The following is a 15,461-nucleotide window of genomic DNA, read 5'->3' on the forward strand; positions in this document are numbered from 1 at the left end:
GTGTAAATTTGGCCTAAATTTATGACAACAGATCAGAGGAATAAATTGATTGGAATGGGTTTTTTGATAAAACGAGTGTTCCATATGATTTTATACTTTTTCATACATAATAAATACATGAAAGTTTGTCACAAAAATTACTGATATTTCTAAAATGTAGCGTAGTTTGTAACAGGGCTATTTTTGTCAAGTGTTTGACAATACAAGGACCAACTTAAGAACACGATTTGATTAATCTTTTGATTGTTTTAAGGAACGGTTGAAGTGATTCGAGGGTATTCTGATCAGTAATATAACAATAACTGAGAGCTTCCTAGTATTTCTCTAAATGTTTCAAGTGCCAATAACAAAATAACATGAGTGTTTAATATTTGTAATGTCTTAACTATTTGTCGGTGTAAAATGTTTTATCATAGATTATAATAATACATATATAGTTAGGATGATTGTTAAGTTTTGACTAGATATCTCATGGGTAGACATGTAACTAGTGACCGCAGAATCATTACCATTTTCATTAAAATAATAAACCTAGTAGATTTGATTATACAAATCTTATATTATCAGAATATTTTTAAGATGGCATTTTCGCCATGGATGCAATATGTTACCAGACGTAACGGATAATTGGGAAGATGAATACGCTGTATTTCGTAAAATGTATAACGGATTTTGTAAACTCTCGAATACATACGTTGTCTTATAAATGTTACATAATATACTAAACTTAATGTCTGTATACATACACTGATGTAACTTACCATTGACTGTGAATTAATAGAATAAACATTTAAATGCAGTGCTCACAGCACTTAAATTTCTCACTTATTCAGTGAAATAATAATAAACATTATTGTCTTAAAAATAAAAAAAATTAAAACATTCAAATAAAGCATTTTTTCTGTATAAGTAAATTTATGAAATGAAACAATTTAATTTTAAAATTAATCCATATTTAATAAGATCAGAATATTTTAAACAAGAGGTTTATTTTAATTTATTTCATGTTGCTTTTGCCTTCCTTACTAATATTGATTATGATTGCTTTTATGGCTATATAGAGTTGGATCTATGAAGATTCGTTAATATTTTAAGTTGTCATTACAGCAAACTTTTATTCCTGTACCAGATCTTCACATGAAAACTATTGTTTCATTATTTCTGGTGAATATGTGTAAAGCCTCAATTACATTGAGCTTCTTTACGAGCTGTTTATTGGCGAATTTAAAAGCGGACGATTCAGCTACTGCGATTTGATAATTACACACAAAACTTTCCATTTGCTGAGAAGTCACAAGCCAGGGACTATTTTGACGGAACGTAGTTCGTTTTTTACCGGGAGGTTGGTACTGCGCTCTACTGCGCAGACGCAGTAGGCCCACACGCCGGCGTGTAGCGTATAAAGTTGACCGGCTTTCAACTTTTCTCGGTAGAGTGTTTACAACCTGCTTATTAGCTTATTCGATGATTACACTAGGCGAGTTTACAGGCAGATTGTAAATTCGCCAATAAACAGCTCGTAAAGAAGCTCAATGTAATTGACGCTTTACTAATATTGATTCTTGTCTATAATTGCTTTTATGGCTATATAGAGTTGGATCTAATATGAAGATTCATTAATATTTTAAGTTGTCATTACAGCAAACTTTTATTCCTATACCAGATCTTCACATGAAAACTATTGTTTCATTATTTCTGGTGAATATGTGTAAGGTATGTCACCAATACATATTTACTACAATGGTTTTCCTTTTTATGCTCCCTTTCACAATGGGCCAATCAAGACAAATGAATGTAGAAGTGTCATCATTGTGTAGAGAGCGACATATGTATCGTGTGGCCCTTGGCCGGCAAATGTTGGCCGTACTTCAACTCCGTCTCGGTGTTTCCACATGCATTAAAGGACACCAACAGTTTGCATCGCTTGACCCATTGTAAAGGGGAGAATAAGATGGGAAAGTTTGTGGGTATCTTTATACTAATGTGTCAATTACATTGAGCTTCTTTACGAGCTGTTTGTTGGCGAATTTATAATCTGCCTGTAACGTAGCCCAGTGTAATCATCGAACAAGCTAACATTTAGATGATTACACTGGGCGACTTTACAGGCAGCTTATAAATTCGCCAACAAACAGCTCGTAAAGAAACTCAATGTTATTGACGCTTAATTAATGCGGCGTACCCATAAAGAAAATAAAACTTACATAGATGTCAAGTAATTTGAATCAAGCAAATTGAAACAAGAGTTTTTTACAAGCACACTTTTTTTAGGTAGGTACATAATTTGTTATACCTACATTTTTCATAAAAAATGATCATTTTCAAATTACATTATATTTTGTAGCCTGACTAAAAACACTGTTAGATAATTGCAGTAATCCTTTTCTATGTGGAGTGCTAAAGAGTGCAAAGAAATCCTTTCATATTATGTATGTATTTGCTCTACTCTGACTTTTTAGTTGTGTATCATGCAAACTATTACCCACCATTTTGAAATGATTTGGTATAGGGATATTTGTGGTCATTGTTCATTTTTGTCTAATTAATTTAACAAAACTATAGTTTCTTATGCACTGTCTCCACGGTCAATATAATAATTATGTTTTGTTCGATCAAATAATGCCTTTTAAGCGTAGTTAGATACCTGTATGATATTAAAAATTATTAATATATTGAAATGACAGTTGCTACCCGTGAATATGTTTTAAATTTCCTAAATTAAATCAATTGGTAGGTATGAAAATAAAAATACTTACATAATAATATATCTACCTACCTACTTACCTACTGGATATCATTAACAAAAAAACTGACAATGACTATAATAATGGAATGAAAAAAATAATTACATGTCTTGAGCTAAAGTGCTAAGAGAATTATAATTTATTTTTCTGGTCATCTTAACTTTGAAAAATTTAATGTTCGAATAATAGTCAGTAGGTATATTTCCATAATAATTGTCAATTTTTCAAAGTCGTTGCTGATTCGATAGGTACCCCGCTTGACAGTTACAATGAATAGAAATCTACAAGTCACCAATATTAAAATCATATAATAATTACTAGATTGGCATTCTATAAGCTATAGAATATAATAAATGATTAAAAATTATGAGCTAAAATGAAACATAGATAACCAAAAAATGTTCCATATAATTTGACAGCTAATAATCTGTCATTTTATGGCTAATTACTCAGCTCTGCAAGTGCCAGTGATCATTATCTATTAAGAATAGTGTTCAAGTATTCCAGAAAAACACAATTTATTATATTTACAATACTTAATTATAATCAAACGGCGATAGTAAAAAAAAATTGTTTATGAAGAAAAAGACAGAAGTAGTACCTAGTCATATAACAGGTGACATTGGAACCAGCGAGGCATCAATCCACGCAATAGCTTTCGGTTTGACCTGGTGTATGGCTGAAACTTCTCCGGGGAAGGCATACAATATATTACATGACTCAAATTTATTATCATTTAGATTTATTCTATCCCTACCATAATTTGGGCACTAATTATTATTTGAATAAATGGAGTCCATAATTAATTAAATACCTAATCAAAATGTTTGCTCTTATTAACATTTTTGGTTTATACAGGATAGAATCTGTTACTGTACAGGTATCAAGCATGGTTGCAAATATCAAGCTGAATATTAGTTTTCTGTTTTGCGAATATTATACGAGAATTAAGTCAATAATTTACCTTAATCACACTAATACAGATACACAATCACAAAAGAATGCCAACATAATATGTATGCAGTAGTACTAATTTTTGTCTCTGCTATACCTAATTATTATTAATCCTAATGTAATAATTTAGAAATTTAATGTGTTATGTTGAATGGAAATTATTTTATTACTTGTTTGTATTGTTAAGTCAAAGATTAATGCTTTTGATACATTATTTAAGCAGCCATAATACAATGTCTTCAAGAACAATAAACGTTTTTGATATTATGCCAGTCATATTATATTTATATAGCATTATAGGCTCAATACTTTTTTTTAACTGAATATTTTTCATTATAATTTATTTTGCCACCCCTTTTGTAGCTGCTAGTAAGAATAAATTGCTATTTTTTATTTCTCTATGTATCCAATTCTATTGATAGGATTACCTACATTTTGTCAATTTAAAATTATCATTATTTACAAGATACTTGCTATGACTATTTCCAATTCATTGTTTTTTTGTTTATTTCCTAGACGTTTAAAACATTGCTGTGATGGTACCTACATATTACGAGAACTACCAACAAATACTTATACAACACTGTAAAGTTGGCAATTCTGTAAAACATGACATGTTATTATACCACCTATAAAATGAGCTTTCATCAATATTTAGAATACTTCTACCTAAGTAAATTCTAGAACATGTACTTACATTTATTTACATGATCATACTGCGTTTGAATAGAGTATTAGTATATTTCAGAACTCATATGGACTTTTGGATTAACCACTCAATATTTATTTAACTAAAGGTAGGTAGTGAATCCCGGGTCTGGCAAAAATTTACATGTTTTTTTTCAATGTGTGTTTTAATGTTGTCCAAGAGTATGGGTCTAATAGGTTGAGCAAGTGCCTAACATCTATTTCTTGTAAAAACTAAAATCTGTTAATACAACACCCACATTCTGGTGGGTCATTATGATCTTAGGATTGACAATGGTAAAAGAAAGTGAATATAACTACCGATGCAAATAGTATTATATTGTGTATTACAGTGGTGAGGGGTGGAAGTAGGCTGTTAAGATCCAACATAAATAGTGCATATTAGTCTTTTTCAGTCATACTTATCTGTTTTCATTGAATTACGAACACATATTACAGATGGTGTTGGTTATTTTTTTTAAATTCATTAAGCCCTGTCTAAACCAAACCATAATAGATTAAAAATATTATTCTATAGGTATATATAGATATTTTATAGATAGACAAATATTTTTTGACTATTATCTATTATGGGTTTATAAAGGATTTAATTAAATTTTAAAAACTAACTAACACTATCTGGAATTTGTAGTCTTGGTTCAATGAAAACAAATACGTATGACTGACAAAGTTTAGTGTACCCTATTTATGTCAGATTTTAACAGCCTACGTCTAGCCTTCACCAATGGTGTATTATCAGCATAATATTTAAATTTTGACCATTGGTCCATTGGGGGAAAAAGATATTGCAAACAAATTATTATTGTGTAATAATCCACCAGCTATCTACTATTCTTAGAGTCATATCTAGCATTGACTAAATTTGCAATTGCATTTGTGGAAGCAAATATTTCAATCCTAGTTATCCTAAGGTTAAATTACTATAATAGTATCACAGAATTAATGGGGACAGGCATTGACATTATTAATGGACAACGCACTCAGTACAGTAGCTAGCAAATAAATTCGCGCATAGCGTCATTCGCACATGTATAGGTAGACGTCACGTGACAAAATTTCGCAATTTCCATTATGCAATATCACGCATCAGGAATTTAAAGCAATATCACCTTTATTGTAATGGGGTTAGAACAGTGTTTCTAGTGTCAATGTTCATTTGAGCGAGCGATATTGATATTAAAATATGAATTATGCCATTCGGCAGACCCGACAAAAAAGTGAGTGTCATTTTTTTTTCCAGATGCTTCGTCCATATTAATGTCATTGGGGACAGGCAACAGATCTCGAGTATGGAAGAATATGGGATATACTTAAACACATATCAACAATACCCCATTCTAAGCTTTCCGTCATTCTGACATCTGTTCTCGGTTTATGTACTGACGCTCATTCAATATTCGTATATTTGAAGGTTGCAACACACTATTGCACATCTATAATGTGTGGTTCATTTTTGTATGACAATCACACATTCAAAACCCTGCGTCGAAATGTAGTGTATTGGGGTACATTCTAACGGAATTCTATTTATTTAATCAGTTCTGTGGTAGGTATAATTGCCATCTTCATAGTGATATAAGTAATAAGTATGACAGTTGAGGTTGACCACACAGTATACATAGCTAATAAAGTTTTTGAAACCAAATATTTTTGTGATTTCAAATATAATCATAATAGAGTTGTTTTTACTTTTTGTGAAATATGCTAGCAATTATTGTTTTTCTTTCTTTTGTCATATGTATGTTATTTACTGCTTAATCAGAATAATTGTCAATAATAAAATACAGCTATAAAAAGCGAGTTAAAAAAATTACTATAAAAATACATAAGACTGAGCATGGCATTGTAAATCAGTATGTTGACAAAATTAGCAGAAGTCGCTTTGTTTTGTAGCTTGAAAAGTTTGCTTTTTAATGAACTAACCATTGCAAAACTTTGTTTATGCATAGAATAAAAATAATAACATTGTTACTCTAGTGACTACAATGTGGTATTAATAAATCTTTTCCATAACATTAAATGTGTTTTCATCAAAATATTTTTTTTAATACCTACCCACTTATCTACTTACAGACTAAAACAATTGAGTTCATGAGGATTAAACCAGCAATGTATTACATGGACGAATACCCTATCCACCCATTATTTTCGAATGCGATTTTACACCAGATGGCGTGCGAAACGTATAATTGCGTTCATGGAGATTTTGTATATAAGCATCCCGCCGAATCCGAGCACAGAATGCCCCTCTACCATAAGTTTAGCGAACCGATTGCAAAATTTGCCAGAGTCGATGTTTGATAGATTGCAACTGACAGCCCACGTTTGTTGATAATTGTCATAGGTACTTGTTTTCTTCCGTATTTCATTATTATTCAGTGAATTATTTTGATTATTGTCTAATGGTATTATCTATTTTACAATTGATCCTACAATTGGTTCTTCATTTTATTCAATCATGCTTTATTTATACTAAACTTTGCTTTCGTAGATGAAGCTAATCTACAATGCCGCAAATTTCGTAAAAGCGACGATGCTTTCGAATTTAAAAAATCTGATAAATATAATATTATATTTTTAACAACTCAATTCACATGATTGTGCTGGAATCGATTTATGCGTAAGAATTATATGGTACGTAGGTATACTATCACGATAACCATTTACTTTTATTTGTTTATATTGTAATGATTATATTTATTCAATAACCTTTATTCGACATTCGGATTATCCGGCCATAATGTAATATTAATCGAAAAATAAAAGAAATAATATTAAAGTATGGAATAGCGAGTTCAACATATAGGGACTATTAGGGCAAAATGCGAAAATGTATCGTTTATTTGACAGTTAAGCGACCATAGACATCAAAAAGTGACCATGAGAAAAATATTTTTCTGTTTTTATATAAGGAATACTTGTTTCAAATAGACGTGCATGTACAAACACCGTTATTTGAATAGAGCATTATGGAACACGGCGGCACCCGAATATACAGATTCGCAGGCAGGTGGGTGAACACTCGACAAGTTTTACTACGGCAATAAACGGTTCCGGCATAAGATGAGACCGTCATAAACGGTTCATTTTGGCCTATTTCCGTTGACGGCCTAGAAGTATGTGAAACATAAAATGAGTATAAAAGTTTGGTCTGTCAGAATCATCCCATATTTTTTTTTATTCTTTCATAATAAATAGAAGAAAGCAATGGAAAAATGAACTGCATTCTAATAACGGTCAATTTCCAAAATTAATTAATTTATACACATTGTTATGTTTTTTTCTCTCCCCAGATATTTATCTTATAAAATATACATAAACTATTTCTTTTATTCAATAAATAATTCAGAAGATGAAGAGAATCTAACATCATTTATGTTGAATATACTACATAATTTGAAAACACCCAGAAATAGGTACTCTAAATAGGTTTTTCTAACCCACCCACCCTTAAATCATGTGTATACAGCTATAACTTTACTAATTGCTATTGAAAACAATAAGATCAGCGCAGAATTGATCCAAAGGAGCACGAAGGAGATTGTTGGTATTGTCTGTAATTTCATTGCCACACATCCTCAGTAATGTGGCAGATGGTATGAAGAAGAAACTCTAAGAGAAAGATTAGTTTAGTTTTATGCTTTCTGGATAGCGCCAGAGGGTTTGGTTTTACAAGTTATTATTATAAATAAGCAATTACATTGCAGTTTCCTGCACTACATTTCCTATTTACGTATTTTATTCATAGATGTCACTATATGTATAATATTTGTGTAGGTTGGGTTGTTGACTGAGCCAAAATATTATAATAATTTATGAAATCGAAATTGAAAAATGGCTAATGATTAAGTATTTGTTTATTACTGCAACATATTTCACATTGCAGATTCATTTCTAGCAGGTTCATACTTTTATGCTCTGAGATTTATTTAGTTAGAACTGCACTGAAAGAAAAATTCGTAATATTCGGTTGTAAGCATAAGTAACCTTTTTAGATAATAAATATTATAAAGAAGCAATCATTATTAAAAAATGTTATATTCTATTTATTCTCAATGTCATTGGTGACTTCATTCAAAGGTTTAAAATAAATATTACATGTTAGTCATTCGTGTATATTTATTTTCACATTTACTTGAATGCTTAAATGCATATTGATTTGAATATTTTAAGTTGAATGAACAAATTGCATTCATTAACAGATAAAAAACCTGTTATCTTCCCTTTCTTATATAATCCAATTTGCCTACACGAACTTGTCGAAATTGTCAAGACTCAAGACGAGAAAAGACTTATCAGGAAAATTAACTATTCTTGTTCGCCCCTTGGACATTGAAGACAGCGGCACAGGAAAAGACAGGAGTGAAGGTCTGTATCTAACAACCGATGGAAACTAGGTGCCAATTATTATGACGGTGCTAATAATCGGTGGTGTAGAGTTACTGCTACTTGAAGACTTTTTTCAAGACATATTTTCAAATATTTTAAATGCGATGTCAATTGCGGATTATCATAAATCTTATAGATGGTTTATTTTTAGGTTGGAAGAAATTTACAACTTACATAATATAATTATGAACACTAAATTCATTATTTTTATCTGTTACAACCTTTGATGTGACAAAAATCTGCTTTATAAGCACAACAATGATGATAGGCATTCAATATGCTTTTTTGTGAGTCTAAATAACATGATTTAATTTAAATAACAAATTGTGGGGGGGGCTCGTCGTCAGTGAGTGTTTGTAATACCTCTGATGTGATGACTACATTGGAGCACCGTCTTATCTAAAATGAGCCATGTTACATTGATGGCTTCATTAATTAATTATCTTGTAATAATTTTAGTGTTATATAGCAGCGTCGGCAACCCAAATGCATTGGCGTGCCACAAAACAGGTAATTCAAAGTACTGGATACTCAGCGTGCCATTGAAATAAAACTAGTAAGTCTATTGTAAGACAATTTTTATTTAACTATAATAATACACGCTACATAAAAACATCATAAAAATTACAATATTTAAACAGATATAAAGTTATAATCGGATGAACCCTGGGATGCTCTTTACCTAATTCAAATATTTACAAATCACTTGCAAAGTGAATCAATGCTCCAGAGCAGCGCTGTCCAACTGGCGGTCCGCGAGCTGTACAGCAAATTTTTTATCAAACATTGGAGAACAAAACATTGCCAGAATTAATATTTGACGTGAAATGTCCGGTGAAAGAATATATAAAATTGTGCTCAGAATTACCCATCATTAAAATATGAAAACATTTCATTAAGTATAATTCTAAATATTAAAAATACTTTTTCAAAACGAAGAAATATACTGCAAAAATGAGAGATTTTGGACTTCAAATCATTTCTATGTTCGGAATGTATCTGTGAGCGTACCTTCTCACACATGAAATACATAAAATCAAAATATGGAAACAGCTTGAAGGACTCCACGCTTGAAAATATTATTATAAGACTTGCCACAACAATTATTATTGTTGATATTGACATAAAAGAAATTGTTGCTCAACAACTAAGGCCACTGCAAGTATAATCTTTGTTTTGTAAACGTAATTAATTTATGATGAATAAAAATTTTTACAAAAAAAAAATTAAACAACTTATTAATTATATTGTTTTTATTATTTATAGTTAGGTATGTGTTATTTTTGATTTTTTTTTGTATGAAAAAATTACTTTTGAATTGACATTAACTGACTTTTCATTTACCTATCCTCTTTGGCCCCGAAATGTTTGCTAAAGAAAAAATGGCCCACAGCCTAAAAGAAGTTGGTTAGCGCTGCTCCAGAGCATCTATTCTATACACAAGGCTGCTATCGGCGGCTATCGAGGGTAGTTTATCATATTTATGTATGAAGGCGGTTAATTGTCACAATAAGTTAACCGTCTGAAGTCTGAACTGTCAAAACTGTCAATCAGCCGCAGGTTTTTCATGCGTCAAGATGAGTGGTTCTAGCATATTCCAAAATTTCCTTTATCTTTCTTAACAAACCACATTCTCAAATTTCTCAAATCTGTTCATTGTAGGATATCTAAGGGCTTTTTTTGTGTTACCAATTTAACCATACAACGGAATTAGTAATAATTATGTCGGTCTGTTACAGTGACGTCCCTAGATAAAATGCCGCCCCATTTTTTAATCATCCTTTCATGACTCCAATATCTTACTTTTAATCATGAATACACTATTTTAATAGTCTCAACACTCAACCAAAATAAAAAAACTCTCCTGGCCCTTTTTGTTGCACACTCGGTAACTATGTGATCCAAGTCTAATTTAAATGCCATCTCTGGTACAATAAACAATAATGCGAGTTCAGGGTTTCAGATATATTTAAAAATACACCTGATAACCTCCAAAACTCACGAGTGACTGGCAAAAATATTTGGATAAATTTTAAATTGGGTAAGTATGTACCTACCTATAATTCATAAATCTGCACGTGTCATTTTCTGGTCACCAAGGACGTGACGTCCAAGGTAAACGGAAATAATGTTAATTATTAGTATCTTATTTTGTTTCCAACCAGTGAGCTGATTTTTTTAATGGAAAGATATTTCCGTCATTGCTAAGTTTGGGTAGCCATTTCTATATATACCTAATGGTTGTCCTCGATTTGTCGCCCTTCGAGTAACTGCCACCCCCCAAGCGACGCTCAATCTGCTTACCCACACGGGACGTCACTGGTTTGTTACAATGTGTTGGTATTAGTGCGAGTACCAAGTAAATAATTGTTAGTATTACACCAGTTGTAAAAAAGGCCTGAACAAAAACGAATCATAAGTGCGAGTGAGAAAACATTCGGCACGCTTATATTCTCCGCAATATGCGTTAGAGTAAGATAGAATTTCTACGGCTGAATTAAATATTTTTGTACACATCGCCGGTAAATAATGGTTTGAATGACTCCATTCATTCAAAAACTGCGAGAACGTATTGCTGAAAATTTTGTGTTAAATATAAAGTTATTGGTATGTAATTAGTTTTAGTTAATTTAGTAGAAAATATGGTTACTATGTTATGTTTAAATTTGGTAGCCGTACTGAGAAGCAACATGATGATATAACTAACATAACGCTTCATATTTATAAGTTAATAATAATAAAATTGAGGTTCTACTGTGCGTTATACGCAAGAAACACGGCTTCATATGGCTGAACAATACACACTCTCTTTATATTATTACTCTGAGGCCCTAACACAGCGCAACATAGCACACACACACACACACCTTCTTTGTCTCCAACTACAAGCACTTACAAGACCGGACGCAATGAACACAAAGTGAATTATATTATTGATAGTAAAGATCTTAAATATTAGAACATAATAATACAGATAACCCCTATTTTACGTTTTTTAAGGGACTGGAAAAAAAAACCTAATTGGAGGGAAAATGCAAAAGGGGGTATTGAAAAAAGGAACATTTAAATTTTATGTTTCTAAAAAAATAACGTTTTATTAAAAAACAACATTGAATTAAAATTTTTATTGAAAAAATCATGTATATTAGGTTGCATTTTTGTTTTTTTGTTATGTAATTCTCTTTCAAGACTATATAAACATTTAAAAGTGTCATCTTGAATATCAGCAAAGCTTGCAAAGTAGGTTTATAAACCCTCGGTGAACCTCATTGCTTCTTCTTTTGTTGGAATATCAACCTCTTCTTCATCAGACAGTTCTTCAGAAGCGCGCGTAACTCGCATATTTTGAATATTTCCGACGTAAATCGCGGGAAAGAAAAACGTAAATGCGGGTATTAAATGTACTGAAATACATCGGGACTGAAAAAATTACATACAATTGCCGGGAAAACGTGAATTCCGGGCACGTAAAAACGAGGTTTATACTCTAAAAACAGATTGATCGCATCGACAAGATTGTTGACAGGTGGCACTGCCACCGGACAATTCTTTCTAGTCGTAATATAAAAAGTCACATTACTCTGTCTGTGTTAGTAGATAGGTAGTTAAATCTTGTTGATATTATATTTTTTTTTGATCGATAAAATAAATGACAGTAATTTTGGCGGGCTTTCCACGCTGCGGCCAGCCATTTTGGCATCTGACGTGGCGCAAAAATACCCACTGCCGCTATTTTGGCACGCGCCATTCGTACCCGCACTCACCAACTCGAACTCTGATGAAATCTTAACTCGGAGAAGTAAACAAACATCTCGTAATATCTCTGTGTTCAATTTATTTGTTTCGCGTTGAGGATTAGCATGTTGCTATGAGTGTATTAGTCAGACATTATAACAAAGTTGGAGAAAACCTTATTCTTTGAATATGAAGCATAATATTGTGCATTGTATTTTCGTAAACTATACAACAAAAATCTTCAAAAAAATACATATCGTATATCGAAGATTACAGCATTTGTACGAACTTTAAGCTCAAACGGCGATGGTTTTAGGTACGTGAATGCCTGAGGCGGTGGCAAGTTTGGGGGCCACTTACTTTTTCAAACTAATAAAACCGCTACTACTTTCAAAAGTTGTATTGATCGTATTCGTTCCTTCGTCTGCAGCACTTAACAATTTGCCGCCCCTAAGTAACGCACGACCTGCCTACTTCCACCAGACGTCACTGCTTATCTATAAGGTATAATAGGCAGAGTGCCTACGGCCTACGAACTTTTTAGTGCCTACAGCCCTACACCATGCTGGAATTGGAATAAATTTAATATATCGCTCAACAATATTTCCATGTTTCTGTATCTACATAGAAAATTCTGACAAATAATTGTAAAAATGATTAATTTCAGGAATTGAGTCAATGCTAAGTCCGAATTCAATTTACTATAAATATCTAATGTGTAAATCCTTAATAGGTAAAGGTAATAATATATGCTGCTGTTTACAAATACCTAGTAATTGAACTATTGGCACTTCCTTCATCAAATGTTTTTTCAATAAAATTTATAATATTATGAAGTTTAGTGTTTTTAGATGTGCATATACCCCACTGGTAATTCCACCAAATACTTTATTTATTTATTGCATTTTTTATCCCGTAAGAAGTAAAACCAAAAACAATATAATTGCTCACTTTTTGTTAAAAAAAATATATTTATCCATTATTATATATAATAGAAGCTACTTTTTAGTAGATAAACATCAAAAATTAGGCACAGGCAAATCCATTATAATATTGTATAATTAATATTTTATCATGAAATATTTGCCAAGGGCTAATGTTGCTAATGATTATACAACCGAACAGTATCAAAATTTAACAACGATTTCAGTACCTACATTTAAAAATACACCTGACAACTTCTGATTTGCGAAAATATTTGGATAAATTTCAAATTTGGTAAGTATGGAGCTACCTATAATTCAAACGTAATTCGCAAATCTGCACGTATCGTTGCTGGTGACGAAGGACGTCGAAGGGCAACGGAAGTAAACCAGACATCGCGTAACCCGACGAAAAAATACAGTCCTGTTAAACCCTTTATGTTAATTATTGCATTTTGTTTCCAACCAGTGAGCTGCATTTTTTAATGGAAAATATTTTCGTGAATACTAAGTTTAGGTACCTACCTAGATCAAATAATTCTCCTAGATTTTCCACCGTTAAGCGATGCTCAATCTGCCTACCCTTACGTAACGTCACTGTTTCACTGCTTTGAAATTACTGATACTTATGGACAACTAGAATTGAGATCGCAAGGAGCGCCTTTCTCAAAATGAGACGCCTCCTTAGCAATCGAGATCTTAACCTAGGTCTGAGACTGCGTATGGTACGATGTTATGTGCTCTCAATTCTTTTCTATGGTATGGAAGTATGGACGCTAAACCAAGAGATGTCACGGAGACTTGAAGCTTTCGAGATGTGGCTGTATAGACGCATCCTCAAAATTCCTTAGACTGACCGGGTGACAAATGTTGAAGTTCTCAATCGAATGGGGAAGGACCGAGAAGTTCTACAATTTACGTAGTATCAAAACCAGGAAACTACAATACCTCGGCCACATTATGAGAGGACAAAAATACAGCATTCCCCAAATTGTCATTCAAGGAAAGATCAATGGGAAGCGTAGCAGAGGACGGCGCCGCATTTCGTGGCTTAAGAACCTCCGTGATTGGTACGAGTGCAGCTCCACCGAACTGTTCCGGGTAGAAGATGACAAAGATAAGATCGCCTTGATGGTGGCCGACCTCCGCTAGGGGATAGCACAATAAGAAGAAGAATGGATAATAGTTTTTCGCGATGGTTGATACGTAAAAACACTATTTTTAACTATGTTTCCCACTATCCACCTACATCTAATTGAGATACAAGAATTCTTTGTAAAGATCTAGGTAAAAATGTGTGAGTGGGTAGACAGGCAGACCAAATGTGCATAGTAGAATCCTGAAAAAATACAACTCGAAAATGTCAGTGCTCACGTGACGTCATACTAAATTTATACCACACGAGTCACAAAGCACGTGATATTTTTACTAGGACATGTTTCATGCTTGCACCGGAAAACATGAAAAGTTTATCATGGAGCAGATGAGGCAGTCGCTTTGTCAGAAAGCATGATAGTGTAAAGAAATTCAACGTAATAATTGGTGTATTTGTTACACTATATCAGGGAGGGGGGGCAAACTGTGGCCCGCCGGGTATTTTTTTGCGGCCCTTCATCATTAATTGTACTTCTGATTACGAATAACTTTTTTATAATTTTTTAAAAAATATTGACAATAGATTAAAATTTGAAGAATTTGTTGTTTCGTAAATGTATTATCTCAGTACGTCTTCCTTGCGTCTCGTCTCACACTATGTAACCACTATTTTCTACGTTGAACATCGTGACACATTTAAATACTTGTGCCCATGTATGCCCATGATATGGTAAAAAGTTTGAATGGATTTCAATTAAAACTTCTTAGTTTAAGTTATTCCTTCGACAAATATCGAATATCAACGTGGACCACTTTCCAAATTTGAAGTTGCTGAATATATCAGAAAATAAATTTGAAGAATATGGTAAAATTATTAAAGCTCTGAATGACAATTTTTCACAAAGATTTGGTG

Source organism: Rhyacophila brunnea, unplaced genomic scaffold (assembly GCF_057557595.1).
Source record: "Rhyacophila brunnea isolate RB1 unplaced genomic scaffold, BYU_Rbru_1.0 scaffold_11, whole genome shotgun sequence".
Classification (NCBI taxonomy): Eukaryota; Metazoa; Arthropoda; class Insecta; order Trichoptera; family Rhyacophilidae; genus Rhyacophila; species Rhyacophila brunnea.